The 16894-nt window shown below is 39.2% G+C and overlaps 1 protein-coding gene across 1 annotated transcript in view; it reads right to left on the bottom strand.

Annotated features, from left to right (window-relative positions):
* Positions 1 to 16894, bottom strand: part of HYDIN (HYDIN axonemal central pair apparatus protein) — a 373932-nt gene that overhangs the window by 346102 nt on the left and 10936 nt on the right. Inside the window, exons 2-3 of the mRNA XM_032486698.1 lie at positions 13949 to 14068; positions 3793 to 3966 (exon numbers count right to left, since the gene is read on the bottom strand). The gene's annotated coding sequence lies outside the window, so the exon portion shown is untranslated. The remainder of the gene's footprint in view (positions 1 to 3792; positions 3967 to 13948; positions 14069 to 16894) is intronic.

The following is a 16894-nucleotide window of genomic DNA, read 5'->3' as shown; positions in this document are numbered from 1 at the left end:
TTCCTGATGAATGGTTTTGACAACTTTCTCATTATTACTTCCTCTGGTCCAAGTCCAAATTGAATCTTTAATGCCTTACGTTAGAAAAGATGCATCACTTGGTTTTTAAGATGCACACTCAATTCCCCTTGCAAAGCCACTATCCCGAGGGGTTTGTTAATGCATAAAGTCAGATACCTCTAAGGAAAATTCCATGATGTCCCTAAAACAAGAAGACAGTTAAACACCGCACTCAGTTTAATCCCTATTGATAAGCTCCAGGAGAGAAGAAAAAATGGCATTGTATAATTGGGGGTGGTGTCACATCTTACAAGATCTTGGAAAGAGAAAAAAGGAAGGTAGCTTAATAATTCCAAAATCAGGTCAAAATTCTTCACCCATGTTTGCATAAAATACTCTTCATTATGTAATGTAATGGACACAACTTTATTCTCTAAGTAGCTGGGTAAAGAATTCCCCTTAGATGAGACCCACCTTTCTTGAGAAAATTTCTTGGTGTACCCCATAGAATAAAATGTGGGACCCCTGCCACCAAGGACCTTGAGAGGCAGAAATATTCTGGATAAGACAAGAGAACAAATTTGCTGATTGCAACAGAGGTTGAAGGGAAGAGAAAGAAAGAAAAGGGATGCTAAGAAGCCAAAGACATGGTTAAAGTCTGTGCAGTGGAATGTGTGACTCCTTAAGTCTTCAGGAAAGCTGCTTACTTCATTAACACATGGTGCGAAGTAAATCCTTTGTGGAAATCCAGGAAGGAACTGAGATTTGCATGCAGGTACTCACGGGGTACAATTGAGAAAGCCTGAATACAGGAGTCACAACAAGGGGGCATAAAAAATTAAGCAGTTCGGAATTAGCAAAAATTGTGGCAAGGGCTGGACTAAGTCAAGCTCAGAGTAACCACCTTGTTGTGATTTGTGTAGACTTTTCCAGTGTCAGCACTGGAAAGCTCACATTCCAGGAACCCCTTCTGTCCCAGGCAAACTCTAGCCAGGCTGAAAGATTGACGATTTGAATTAGGTTTACCTAAATTTCCTAGAGCCAGGGAGGGCCCAGCTGACAAATGAATTATAGTTAAAATAGCACTTATACTGCTCTCTTTTAAATTCTAAATATGACCTCTTTCTACACAAAAACACGTACACAGAAACACAAATACCTAAAGTATATGCTAAAATTAAAATCAGCATTTCCTGACAAGCTAAATCCCTGTTCTGATCAATAATTTAAGCTGTTTTTTTTTTAACCAATTTACTTAAGAGCTTGCATTCCTCGGTGTATTGAGAAAAGTTCACAGCTTTACCTCAGTTCCTATTTAAACCTCCCAAATCAGCTGCCCTTCCATTGGAAACCTTTTGTTCTGATCCTGTACTTTTGCAGAGGAGGAAGAAAATGGGAGAGCAAAAGGCTCCCTTCTGGGACTCCCCTCATGCCCATTTTTCTTCCCCCAACTGGTATGCATGCAATATGAGAGAAATGATCTAGGAAGGACTTGTGTGTTTTTAAAAGTCTGGGTCCAATGATCTCCTCAGCTAAGATTAATTATGTTTTCAATAAGTTTAACTCAGACTTTCAATTTTTGTAATCTTAGAAACCAGAAGAAATCATTTATTAAGAATATGATCTCATTTCTAAACATTTGCTCAGTCCATGGACTCCTAAACTACAGTACAAATTCCAAGAGTCAAGTCAGAACTACATTTCAGGCTAATGGAATTAGAATAAAGCAGTTTAACCTAGGTGTGCTTTAAAGCAAGGGATGCCTGGATTTTAATCACAAACCCGGCAGGAACTGGCAATCCAGGCTTAGTCATATTCCCTGTGAACGAGGGGTATGAGCAAGTGGAAAGAATCAAGAACTTGGGCTGGAAGAACTAAAAGGATGAGGTAGTAACCAACTGAGATGGCTGCAGGTAGAGCAAGTTCAGGGGGAAAGATCGAGTTCCGTGTAGGATGTTAAGGGAAGAGTTCTAGACTGGAAATAGAAGTTTCGGAGTCACTGACATTATAGATGGTATTTGAAGCTATGACCAAATGACATCACGAAAGAAGTGATGGCAGAGAGAGAAATGTCTGTATGTTCATGGGTATGCTGCATGGGTTGGCTGACCAAAATTCCCTCCACGCTCCCTCTCCCCCTGCACCTATGTTCAGTCAATCCACCACAGCAGAAGGTTTGGTGCTCCTACATGGGAAGCCAGTAACACTGGAGGATAAAGAATTTCAGGCTTGGAGATAAAAGACAGATTTGGACTCAGCTCTGCCACCCAAGTGTACTCTCTTGGGCAAATCACTTAATTTTGATGAGTCTCTGTTTCTTTAAATCTGTAAACTGGAGATAACATTATCTCCCTACAGAATATCTATGAGTGTTAAATAAGTTAAATAAAAATACTTTGTAAAATGCTTTACACTTTACCTATTGTTATCATTTATCTCATAATCTCTGATAACTGAAGGGAGAAAATGTTGTGCCTCCGTTAGTGTTACATATAAAATTTAGGACAGCATCCATTAACATTCAAACATACTCGTTGATGCAGCAACTGCAACTATCTTACAGAATACAGCTGCACAAGCATAAAGATAAATGCGTTAGGCACAGGTAATAATAATAAGATACTAGAAATAATATATATATCAGTCATGGGTTGGGTAAATAAATCATGGCACATTCATACAGCGGAATACCAGTTGTTAAATGTAATGAGAAAATATATGTGTACTGACATGAAAAGATGTCTATGAAATTTATGTAAAATAATAGCAAGCAAGTTGCAGACCATATATAGAGTATAATCCAACTTCTTTTACATTCCTATGTATTCAGATTATACATTTCAACACATGCACAGCAAAAAGACTAGAAGGATATAGGCCTCACTGTTGATAGCAGTCACTAGGATCACTGTGTGTGGCTGAGGAGTTCATGCCCATCTGATAAATCTGACTGGCACTGGAGAGAATTACTTTCACTTTCTCCTTTTGACACTCTGGAATTCTCTGAAGTTTGATAATTAAAAAAAAAAAAACTATTTTCAAAGACATACAACAAACCAATCCCTGTTTTTTGGGGGGTTTTTTGTTTTTTTTTTTTTTTTTTGACAGGGCAGTATCATCTTTTTTTTCAGGTCACGTCAGACAGCAAGCTGCAATGAACGCTGAGGGGAAGGCTCTGTACAGCTCAGACATGCTCCCACCACTGCTCCCACCACTGACTAAGCTCCTTTGGAGGGTGGATGCGTACATCTAACTCCAAAAGAATGTCTCTCTTGGGTTCCTGGTCGTATTTCAAATCGGCAGAGCCACAGCTTTCCTTCCACCAATGCATGGGGTAACATGGTAGAAGCAGCCCACTGAGAGGAAAACAGACCCCCAAAGTGGGCCACTTTGGGAAGGAAAAAGGAAATGCAAATATATTCTGAAAACAGATGGTGTCTGGAAGAGAAAGTGTGTTTGGCAACAAGAAAGAAAAATCACAGGAGGGAGGAGAGAAAGGCAGTAAAAGAGAAACAGCCAAAGGAGGTGGTAATTAAGTGCGAAGCTGAAGATTTTCAAGGGATTTTTTTTCAGCTTTGACAAAAGTCAGGCCTCTGGACAATTCTGCTGAAGTATGTAGACATTGTTTTCCATTTCTCTTATTTATTAAAAGTATTCCACAAGAGCACTAGCTCTGAACCATGATATCCTAACACTAGTTTGTCATCAATTTTTCAAGTATTAAAGTTTTCAAATAATGTACTTTTCTTTACAGTTTAAGAGGACACAAAGTAAGCTCTCTCACTCACTTACATTTGGATATGCTTCCTGGGGTGGGAGACAAAGGGCGGAGCCACTGTCACTGTGGAGAGAGTTGTGTACAACCCACAGGCTGTCTGCCTCGCCACTTCCTAATACTGTCGCTATTCTTCTCTGGGTTCTGGAGGTCCCCAGGGGTAGGCAGGACAATCATATGCTGGCATATACCTGTAAAAATCAAGAGTCACACCACTTCCCACGTCATTTATAGTATGAACTAAGGCACAAGCATCTGAAATGTTCAATAGCAAAGAGATTAATTGACTAATTATTTTGCACTGCATTGCTTGCTGTTGCAGCTGCTGGGGATGTCAAAGAGCATCCAGGAACTATGACTGTTCCAGCAGGGAACAGCTGTCGGGGCCATAGGCCAGCTCCCCATCCAGGGAGAGAATAAGTCCTTGTCTGTATCGACCCCTCCTGTCATATCAGTGACAGTTCACAAACAGGATCACGAAGGATAGTTTTTGTGCTTGGTCCTAAATAACCTTTTAATGTCCTGAAAAATTCAGCCAAAGCCAAGAATACATTATGAAGTCTCAAATTATCAGTTCTATCTTTGGAATAAGATGTATACCATGCACCAAACTGAAGGTCAAGGAATAAGTCTTTTCCTCTAGACATGGTCAAAACCTTTCTGGGTCTTATAAAATAGCTTAGGATATAAATTTACTTGGCAGGGAGCTTTTGGATTGCATGAACTCTAGACATTGGATATAGAGGGCTGATATTCCAGATATTTAAATATCAAGCTCAATTTTAATCTCAAATTACAATATATATGTATGTATATACATAGTGAATGCAAGTATATGCATACAGCATAAACATTCATATGGAATAATGGTTTATTTAGATTGTCCTTTCCACCTATATTATTATTTCATTTAACCCCCTTGAAAGTAAAGTTCACTTGTAAGAATGTCAGTTGCCTCTCCCAGATAAAGATTATTCTTTCAACATAACCACAATGTCTTTAACACATATAACAAAGTTAGTAAGTCCTCAATATCATCCAGTTCTCAGTTCCTATAAAATTTCCCCAGCTGTCTCAACGATTTTTTTTTACAATTGATTCATTTGAATCTGAATACAAACCAAGGTCCACACATTGCATTACACACATGTACAGAAATATATTCCCTAGCTCTATCAACTGGGAAGGTAAGAGGGGCTGGGAGCACTAATACAAAATGGCAATAACACCTAATCATGGTTTCTAAATATTATTCTCTGCTAAAAGGAACCAAAGAAAAATGGCTGATCCAAGGGTTAGAGGCAGGAAAGTATAAGATGTGCTCGGGACATCTTGTGCCAGAAGGTAAGGAAGTACTCACAGAATGATGGACATGCCACAGACACAAGGCCAGATTGATGGCACACCTACATTTCTAATCTGAAAAACTCAAGTGTCAAAATGAATAATGAGAGTAACAGATTATAACCCTTTGAATAAAATGAGAATCCATGAGTTTGATGATATAAATAAATGTCTGATGAAAAACAAGGTATTTAAATATTTTCAAATAAAATACTTAATTACAAAGTGAAGAGAATAACTGCACAGTAAAGAAGCCTGACAGGCCCTACCTTCATCATGTGAACATCACCGATAATGGACAAATGAAAATCACATACCACTTGACAAGAAGGTGCAAAAAGGAGAACACAGCTTCAGTTCTGTGATATTTCTTCCAGAAATGCATGACATGAGTCTAATCACAAGGAAACATATCAACTTGAAGGACAGTCTACAAAATAACTGGCTTGTAATCTTCAAAAACGTCAAGGTCATGAAAGTCAGATATTGAGGAACTGCTCCAGAATAAAACAGAATGAAAGAGACCAAAGACACATAACAATTAATGCAACACATGGTTCTGAACAGAAACCGTTTGCTATAAATAAGTTGTTATTAGGACAAATGGACATCAATGTTATTTTTCCAATTTTGATGACTGTACTGTGGTTGTCCAAGAGAGTGTATTTATGGAAAATACAAATCCTCTCAGTATTCAGTATTCAGGGGTGATGGGGCATCAGGTTGTTAACTTAACTTCAAATGGCTTGGTAGGAAAAAGTAGTTTGTTATACTATACTAGACATTTTTGCTAACTCTGAGATTGTTTCAAAATAAGAAAGATTATACAATTATAAAGAATAACTTTCCTCATTAGCTGTTTTTCCTTGAACACAGTACATACAGGAAAGTCAGAATAAATGCTTGATTCTGTACTTTTATTAATTTTCAGAGTAATGAGTTGGCACCATAGTAATTGCCAATGATGACAATCTTTAAAGTATCAGTATGAACTAGGATATTTTTAAATTTTATGTACTTCAATCAATTACAGTGATTATTCTTTCTGATTCTCAATTTTCCCTGTGTCCTTCTGCCACAACCAACAGTCAATAGTTTCCTTTCTTACTGTACAAGATGTTCCAGGTTCATCATTTACATTTCCTGCCCCAAACCTGGAATCAATTTTTGGACCTTTAAAAAGTCAGAGAAGTCCATCCCTTCAAAACCTACTTAATTAGTTATTTTTAAAAATAAGGAGAAAAAATTTCAGGACATCTTATTTAATCAACCCCCTGCTGAAGTTTGTTGTTTCTTTCTCCCTCAGATATCTAAACAGCTTTGGACTCCTTCCAAGAGGAATAGCAAACAAAAAAGAAGATATCCAAAGCCAAACTCTGTGGGCATTACAAGCACCAGTGCAGGTGCATGGTGGGGAGAAGGTGGTTGGGGAAGGGTATTCTAATCCTTTTATTAACTCCCTTGAATCAGAAATCACTCCTTTGATAATCTGCTATAACAGTTCATAGAACTCAGGGAAATACTTACATTAACTGATTTATTATAAAGGATATAATAAAAGATACTGATGAACAGCCAAAGGAAGAGGTACATAGGGCAAGGTCTAGAATGATCCCAAGTGCAGGAGCTTCTGTCCCTCTGGAGTTAGGGAGTGCGACCTCTGGGTATGTGGATGTGTGCACCAACCCAAAAGCTCTCTGAACCCCTTCAGTTAGGGTTTTTATGAAAGCTTCATTACATAGGCATGATTGACCAAACCACTGGACAGAGGTGATCGAACTCAATCTTCAAGCCCTCTTCTGGGAGGTCAGGACTGAAAGTTCCAACCCTCTAATCAATCACATGGTTAGTTCCTCTGGCTACCAAACTTCACCCTACAAGAGTCACCTCCTTAGCATAAACTCAGGTTTGGTGGAAAGAGGCTTATTATGAATAGCAAAAGATGCTCCTCTCACCCCTATCACTCAGGAAATGCCAAGGATTTTTGGAGCTCTGTGCCAGGAACAAGGATGAAGATCAAAAATATGTATTTCTTATTTTGACATAATATCACAATGATTAAATTTATTACAACTTTTCTCATCCCTGGTACTGAGAGATAAATATGTGAATCTACTTCTGTGTTTTATTTCCAGTAGAAAAATTCAGAAGTGATGAGCAGGTGAATTCCCAGAAACATCTCATCATAAAACTATATCTCACCCCAAAGCTAGAACTGGATAAAGTTGTATTATTCATTCCAGTCTCCCAACACTCAAGTTTGATCTTCATTTTTCTGATGTAAGGAAGGCTAATCTAAAAACCACTCACCAATGCTAGAGGGAATTCACATATTCATTCAACAAATTTTATTGACTACCTACTATGGGCCAAACACTGTTCCTGGTACTAAGGGTACAACAGTGAACAAAACAGGAATAAAATCCTGCCTTTGTGGAGTTAACCTTCAAATGGTGGGAGTGGGGGGAAGAGAGTAAGAAATAGACCATAACAAGATAAATAAGTAAATTATAACATACAAGAGAAAAAAAGCAGGAAAGGGCAGTGGAAAGGGAGATACAATTTTAAATAAAGTGTTTCACTACTAAGGTGACGTCTGAAGGAGGTAGGAGAGTAAGCTGTGTGGTTTTCCAGAAAAGAATTCCAGGCAGAGCGGAAACAGCTTGTGTGAAGATCTCGAGGTGCAAATGTGCTTTGAATATTTGTGAAATAGTAAGGAGGCTACTGCAGCTGGAGTGGAATGAGCACGGGGAAGAAAGGAGAGAAGGTCAGAGAAGTAATGTGAAGGTCAGAGGGAACAGAGCACCTTGGGCCAGGTAGGCCATCTTCAGGACTTGGACTTTTACTCTGAATGACATGTGAAATCATCTGTGATTTCTGGAAAGAGGAATGACCATACCCAACTTATGTTTTAAATGCACAGCTGTGGCTACTGTGCTGACTACAGAATGAAGGGGAGCAAGCATAGACACAGAAACCAGCGAGGAAGCTACTGAAATAATCTGGGTGGGAGATGACTGTGGTTAAGACAAATGTGATAGAAGTGAAGGAGGTAACAAGTAGTTACATAATGGATATCTTTAAATGTAGAGGCACCAGGATTCACTGAAGGACTAAACATAGGTATAAAAGAGAGGGCGGAGTCAAGGATAACTCTTAAGGTTTTGGACTGAGCAACTTAAAGGGTGGTTCCATCAAGTGACATGATGAAGACTATGAGAGAAACAGGTTTTGGAGATGTCATTTAGGGGCTTGTTTTGGAAAAATTAGATTTGAGACATCTATTAAACATCCAAACGGAGATATCAAGTAGGTGGTTGAACAATGCCCTCCCAAAGATGTCCACGACCTAGTCCTCAGAACCTGTGACTATATTACCTTATACGGCAAAAAAGACTTTGCAGATGTGATTAAGGGAATATACTCTGAGGTGGGGATACTATCCTGGATTATATGAGTGAGCCCAATCTTATCAGATGGGTCCTTAGAAGCAGAGGAGAGAGAGCTGACAAAGGAAGAAGGTTCAGAGAGAATAAGATGTTGCTAAGGAATAAGACAAGCTAAGAAATTAGGAGGCCTCTAGAACTTGGAAAAGGCAAAGAAACGGATTCTCCCCTAGAGAATCCAGAAAGGAATCCCCGCTGACAGGTTATTTTTAGCCCAGTGAGACTGTCAAACTTCTAACCTAAAGAGTTGTAAGATAATAAATTAGTGTTGTCTTAAGCCATTAAGTTTGTGGTACTGTGTTACAGCAGCGATGGAAAATTAATGCCAGCATCCTCAATATAGAGATGATACTTAAATCCATAAGAATGAGATGAATAGAGACAGAAAAGAGAACAGGTCTTGGGACTAAGCTTTGGCAAGCTTGAATATTAAGTCAGGGAAGTGAGGGAGATCCAAAAGAGATGATGGAGAAGGAATGGGCATGAGGTAGAAAGAAAACAGAAGAAAGGAGTGTTCTAGAAGTGAAATGAAGAGTCTGTGTCACGGGCTGCTGAAGGGTCAGATAAAAGGAGGGCAGAATTAGAAAACAAGACAGACATAATAGGGAGAGCATGCATGCCCAGGCCAAGCGATACACAGAAAAAAGAGTTGAGCTTGGTCCTCATCACTCAAGCCACAATGATGGGAGAGTCATATGAGTGACACCCACCCAGAATGCACTTTTCCATACAGAGGGACCCTAGTAACCAGCAAACATGGCCCAACTAGAATTCCTGGTATATTTCTAATCAAATCAGAACTCTTTCCCCCTGGGGTAGGGAAGGTGTGAAAGTCCATAGCAAGAGAAGGAGAGAGGAACAGGAAGACTTTCAACATTCTCTTAAGACTTACACTATAGGTCTGTACAGGTTCTTTTACTTTATAATGCCGTCTGAGCCCTCCAAGGCCCTAACTTGTTAACCGGCATATACCCTAAGCCCAAGAGAGTTAACATAATATCTCAAGATTGAGAAATAGTTTTTTCTTGGGAAAAACAGGAGCTCATCAGAATAAAAATACATAACCTCCCAGGACCTGACATTCCATATCAGCCATAGCTTCAGACAACCTTTTATGTTTTGCCTTCCTTTGCTTCAAGTCTCATGTTAGGTAATCATCTACAAAAGACTGAAATCATGCATGGAAAATCCCTGTGGCCTGAGACAAATAAAGCCCATGTCACACTGCCTCACACTGACTAATTATTTGTTTAGCTGTTTGTCTTCTCCACTAGAGTGAGAAGTCCTCAAAGAGGTGAATAAGAAGAACGATAATCCATTAACTTCCCATTAGTTGAACAAATAACACACGTTAGACAAAATGCTAATTGTTTTCAGGCATTTAATCTTCACACAACCGTATGAGATGGGTATTATTAACCCCATTTCACAGTTAAGAAGGTTGAGATTCAGAAAGATTAAGAAACTTACTTAATAGTTAAACTAAGTTAGAGAGTAGCAGAGCTGTCCAATGTCAAATTCCATGCTGAAAAATGCAGCTTCCAAAGATGTCCACATCCTAATTCCTGGAATCTATGACTGTTACCTTACATAGAAAATAGAGGACTTTGTAAAATGTGATTGAGAGTTTTGAGGTGGGGAGATTATGCTGGACTATCCTGGCCTCAATGTAATCACAAGAATCCTTATAAGAAGGAGGTAGGAGATCATACTGAACAGTAGGAGATGTGACAACAGAAGCAGGAGCTGAAGTGATCTGAGGAAGGAGTTATGAACCAAGGAATGCAGGGGGCCTTTAGAAGCTAGAAAAGGCGAGGAAACAGATCTTCCCATAGAGTCCCCATAAGGAACACAGACCGGCCAATACCTTGATTTTAGATTTCTGACTTTCAGAACAGGAAGATAATAAATCTGTGTTGTTTTAGGCCACTAAATTTGTGGTAATTTGTTACAACAGCAATAGGAAACTGACAACAGTGCCCTGTGCCTCTGTCCTTTTATGTCCTTACATCCCCAGGACCTAGGGTAGTCAAGGGATGTTTGCTAAGTGAATTACTGAAGGAGGAAGAGGTTTTCCTCTAAGGCTTCTCCCACCTGGCCCAACCTGAACTCCTGACCAGGAGAATCTAGCCTTCCTCAGAGAGAGGAAGGCAGAAGCAGCCCAGGTATACCTGGGGTGATATTATATGTTTTCCTAATTACTAAGTCAAATGGATGTGCTAGTAACAGTCCAAAGCTCATTCTATGCCAGTCAGTGTGCCCTTGGAAAACATGACAAAATGCAACCCTAATTTACAGCTGTGATTTAGAGCTGAAGGGAGGTAGGAGGAGGAGGGGAATTGGATATTTTTATGTTCCATTTCTGATAACAGTGCATTAAACATCACAATGATTCATTCAGTTGAAATTATAAGCAGCATTACTAAAGAGATGAACAGAAATCATATTTTACGATCTAATTCCTTTTAAAAATTATTTCATAGCAAATTAGAGCCATGAATATACTTGTACACACTGCAACTGCACATAATTCTACCTCCCTCTTTCTCTGAGACCATCATGGCCCATTCTTTAAACAAGAATGATATATCTTCTATATTAGTATCAATAAGGAGACAGTTTTCCAACTTAATAAATTCAATACACCCCATAGCTTATAGCTCCTTAAGAAATGAAGAGCTAGAAGTCTGAAAACAGTTTAGGTTTCACAAGAGGCTCGTTGTGCCCTGAAGGATTATTTCCCCTTTCTGTATCCCAGTTTCTCCAGCCAGGTTAAAATCCTACACTTATTAAAAACTTAAAAAAAAAAAAGCTTTTGATCTTTTAAGAACAAGTAATAACATAAGCAGAACTAAAGCAAAAACTGAAAGCAATCGTTTAGAACTTAATCACAACTTCATATACATTTGTATTCCATAGTCTACTTGTAGTTAACATAGAAGGTGAAAAAAATTATTGGGTAGATCTAAGGTAAAATCAGTCACTGCCCTCAGTCTAGGTCTTCTGATTGGATTGGCAATTCCCATGGTGTTTCCAGCTTGCCTGGTTTTGCAGCCAGGGTTCCCAGGGGTCCTGAATGGCTTTGGAATCTGAATAAATCATACACACTAGGGGTCCACTGAGACCACGAGAAACTCAATTTATCTGTGACCTGAGACAGGATTTTATTGCTTCTCAGATTAACAGTTTAAAATGTTTTGCTTTTCTGCCTCAGGGGTATTAGTTTGATGTATGACGCAGGGAGATTATTAAATCTTTGGTGCCTTCCAAAGATGTAAATTAAACCACAGCATCTCCTTAGCCACCTTCCTTGTATGAGCTGGAGATTTATTATTAACCTGTCACTCTTGCATGCTCATCAAAACAAGCAGCACCATGATTAATTGCACCTATTTATTTAAGGGTACCTGTCATTCTAACTTTCTGTGAACAGGGTATTTCAGTCTCCTGATTTCTTGGCAGAACTAGAGCTAAGGACTTTTAAAGGAGAGGAGAGAATCATTGTCCTCTCCTATTCATTTCCAAGAATATATTTGAAAGAAAGGTGGCATGCATACAACTGCATATAGTTCTTCTAGTTTTAAAGGAAGGTGCACTTCATTTGGCTTCTCTTGACTGTTCTCCAACATCAATGTTGGCTAATTCTGTTCTGGATATCTGAAGACTTGAAGAGGTCCAGCACTAAATGGACATAGAACTTTAAAATTCTCTTTTCAGTTCTCTCACTCATAATTCAATTCAACAAATACAATATATATTATTAGGTCCCTTCTATGTGGAAAGAAGCAAATGTGAATTGATTCATTCATTTCTTCATCCAATATTTACTAAATGTCTTTCATGTGCCAGTAATGGTACTAGGTATATCACTCACTGTTCAAAACAGTGAACAGTCCTTGTCCCCACGGAGTTTATAGTCTTGCTACCCTCGTTCCCAAGGCATTTGTCTCCCCATATTATGAAAACAGAGGAGAATACAGGGACAGTGAGAACCAGGAAGAAAAGCAGAGTGTACCCCTTTTAGGGTAAGTGTGCACAAAACAGACACTAAATTGAGTCAGGATTAATAAGATAAGGTTCATTCCCTCCTCCTGATCGAATGTGAGTCTGCAGGACTGAACTGCATTGAAACCATGGCATTTTACCTCTTTTTTTCTCCCTGTACTTGTCATATCACAGATTATTTGGTTTGCTGAATAATCACTAAAGCACAGGAGGTTTTCAAACGAAATTTAAGGCAGGGCTGCCTGATCTCTGATCTGCCACAAGAAAAATGGACCTTTACCACTTTAAATTTTAGGATAATTACCTTTTTTTAAAAAAAATTGATTCCTGATTAATCTTTGTCTCCCTTTTTTAAAGTTTTTATTATGGAAATAGACAAAAAGTACAATAAAGATGAAATCATAAAATAATGAACCTTTGGGTACCTATCACCTAGCTTCAGTAATTATTAATATTTTGTTGTTCTTATTTGTATCTATCACATTTCTCTCTCCCTCCATTTTTGAATATTTTTAAATAAATTCCCACTGTCATACCATTTTACCTTCAAATACATCAGAATTTATCTCTGACAAATAAAGACTTTTTAAAAACATAACTATAATATCATTGTAATGCTTAACCAAATAACAATAATTCTTTAATATCTCTAATACCTAAGCCCATGTTCAAATGTACCTGATTGTCTAAAAAAAAATCCTTTTGGATTGAAACAGGATCCAAAGTAAGTCTACACATTGGATTTGGTTGATATAACTTTCATTTACACATTTTCTCCCCAATATCACCAAAATGAATTCAATATTTGATTTTTACCCAGAATAAAAAAATCCATCCAAACTTAACATATGATCTTAATGAAACCTCATTATGTAATATTTTCAAAGACAGGGTGATCATACAATTTATCATTCAAATGAAGAAACTCCTGAATGAAAGGGGGATGCTATTAATAATTATACTGGTGTAAACCATGACAAATTACTACCCTACCAGTAGAGACAGGGGGTAAAAAGATGGATCAGGTTTCTGGTTTCAACTTGGGTGAAGAGAGCTGGAAAAGACCTTACAATTGAAAACACAAAAAGTTGAATAAATTGCAAGTTCATGACTTTTCCTGGATTCACCAAATAACTTGAAGTTGAGGAAATGCCAACTAGCCCCAAATCTGAGAGACAAACACATACAGGGAGACGAGGAATGCACTTGTTGACTTGGGGTAACTTAACACTAATAAGAATTCACCTAGAAATGTTAAGAAATTGGTGGAGGTTGAGTACTGGCTGGTGACAGAGTATGGAGCTCTAAAGGCTGCAGACATAAGGGAGTTCATGTCACTCACAGGCTTCTCTCTCTATAGATCCCAATGGGTACTCACATAAAATGATAGCAAGAGTCCTGTGAAAGCATATCTCATGGTACAGGCTTAGGGGAGGGGAAGAGCAGCTGCTGCAGGAAGGCCATGGAGTCCTGCCCAGATCCTTCTTCTCTACTTCCCCTATAAAACAAACAAAAAAAATTACCAGGGATGTGGTATACCAAAAAAAGCAAGGGGAAAAAAAAAAAAACAAAAACCCACAGTGCCAAGAGATAAAACAATCAACAGAATCAGACTCATAAATAACACAGACGTTGGAGCTACCAGGGAATTTAAAATGGTTATGAAAAATATGTCAAAGGCTCCAATGGAAAAATTAGACAACACTCATGTCAAACAAGTAATTTCAGGAGACAGAAACTAAGAAAAAAACCAAATGAAGATGCTAGAAATAAAAAACACAGTAATAGAGATCAAGATAGTTACTGACAGGCTCATAAGAAGACTTAACAGAGCTAAGGGAAGAATTCGTGAGCTCAAAAAATATACAAACTGAAAGACAAAGAAAAAATATTTAAAAATAAAAACAAAGCATCCAGGAACTGTAGGACATCAAATGATCTAACAGATGTGCAATTAGAATTCCTGGAGGAAAAAAGAGAATAGGATAGAATAAATATTTGAAGGGATAATGACTAAGAATTTCTGAAATTAATGACATGTATCTAACTACAGATCTAAACCACCAAGATAAATACCCAAGCCAGAGACAGACGTATCATATTCAATCTCCAAAAACACAAAACAAAGAGAAAATCTTGAAGGCAAAGGGGAAAAGAAGACATTACCAGAGAGAAATAAATGTAACAATTGTAACAGTCATCTTGTTGGAAACCATGCAAGTTAAAAGACAACAGTGTAACATTTTTAAAGGGCAAAAGACAGTGACACCATCAAGATGGATGGAGTAGAAGACTCTAGCTTCTGTCCTCCCAACAAAGAACAATTAGACATCTATCCATGAAGGAAAACAGCCCAGGGAGAGCTCAGGAGTCCACTTAAGAAGCTTCAGCAACACAATGGAACAAAAATCCTGAATATAACTACAAAAAGGGTAGGAAGAAGAGTTTCATTTTGCTTGCATCATCCTATCCCCCAGACTGGCAGTGCTCAGTGCTAAGAAGGAACTCCTCAGCCTGAGTTTCCCTCACTGGTAAAAGGAACAGAGCCTCCTCAGCCTTTCAGAACACTGCACAAAGAACCCACTTCAGATTCACCCAGAGACCAGCAAAGTTGAGATATCCAGAGATGGTTAGGAACAGAAGAGAAGGGCAGGAGCTACCAGTATCAGTCATGAAGCATGAACAACTGTGGTTCCTGGTGGCCTGCTCTGCAGAGGACCACTGAAGTCTTCACTACTGAGGACCTCAATAGCCCTTACAGACACTGCAGACCCCCTCCCCAACTTTCATCACTGAGAATCTCATTGCAGACTCCAGTAGACTGCTCGCAGAGGACCCTAGCAGCTTTCACTGCTGAGGAAACCAACAGCCAGCATAGCCACTGTGGACTCCCTGCCAATTTTCACTTCAAAGATTTTCATGCTCACAGATAACCCTGGCCAAGACCTCCATGCTCCCTTGCCACCAAAGTGCAGGATCCACACTGGCTACCAGTCAGCCTCTGCAACCTAGGCTCCCAGAGCTGATCCCCACTGCTGTGCATGCATCTGTGCTCAGCTACTGCAGCCACATGAGTGCATGCAGACAATCAAGGTCCCCTGAGCTGCTTGTGGGCCCAGAGATGGCCCTGACTCCTGTCACTGGCCTGTACCACCACAAGCAAGCCCAAGTGAGTACCTGCATGCTGCCAGCCCCAACTCCCATCACCAGCCTCCACTGCCTTGCACTCACCTTAGGCTAGCCCCCTTAGTAGACAAGTACATACCAGCTCAGGGACTCCACAGCTGTTCATGCACCCATAGCTGTTGGCCCTGGCGCTGCCAGTGGTCCTGGCCCTGCCACTGCATGGGTGTCTGTAGCCAGCCCTTGTCACCATGCACGCACCTGCAGCTGCCCCAAGGCCAAGTGTGTGCATACCCTGGCTCCAGCGACTACCACAACATGCCCTGGTCCCTAGCCACTTGACCTAGAGGCACCATTAAGGACCAAGAGCCTTTGAAGCCACTGTCGACCTCTGCAGCTCTTGCCAAGGATCATACAATTGTCAATGTCATGGATCACAGCTGCCTGAGCTGGCAAGACATCATGCACTCTTGGACCCAGAACTACCACATGCCCTGAACACTTGGTGCCCCACACCACTAGACCTGGGGTCACAAAATGCTCCAGCATGTCACCACCCAAAGGTGAGGGTCTTTCCTTATGAAAGTCAGTCCATAAAGTCTAGAAGAGGTAACTGCTTCTTCAAATGTGCAGATGTCTGAAGGGATAAGGAAGAATCAGGGAAATATGACAACATCAAAGCAATACAGTAAACTTCCAGTAATTGACTCAAAAGAAACAGAGATCAACAGATTGCCCAACAAAGAATGCAGAATAGCTGTTCTAAAAATGCCTAGATTATGACAAGAGAATACTGATACACAACTTAATAAAATCAGGAAAATAACACAAGAACAAAATGAGAATTTCAAGAGATAGAAAACATAAAAAACAAACAGAAACTTTGGAAGTGAAGAATTCAATAACTGCACTGAAGAATCCAATAGAGAGCTTCAGCAGCAGATTCAACCAAGCAGAAGAAAGAAACTAGTGAGTTTGAAGACAGGTTATTTTAAATTATCCAGTCAGATGAGTAAAAAGAAAAAATAATGAAACGGCATAAAGAAAGCCTAAGGAGCACCAAATCATCATCTATGCATTATAGGAATTCCAACTGATTTAACTGTAATATAACAATTTACGATCCCTACTAGAGCTAAATATCAATATTCAGTGGATACTAATGCCATTAAGTGAAAGACTGATAGAAAACTTAGCAGTG

This window comes from Camelus ferus, chromosome 9 (genome assembly GCF_009834535.1).
Source record: "Camelus ferus isolate YT-003-E chromosome 9, BCGSAC_Cfer_1.0, whole genome shotgun sequence".
In the NCBI taxonomy this organism is placed as follows: Eukaryota; Metazoa; Chordata; class Mammalia; order Artiodactyla; family Camelidae; genus Camelus; species Camelus ferus.
This window is presented reverse-complemented; position numbering and strand designations above follow the sequence as displayed.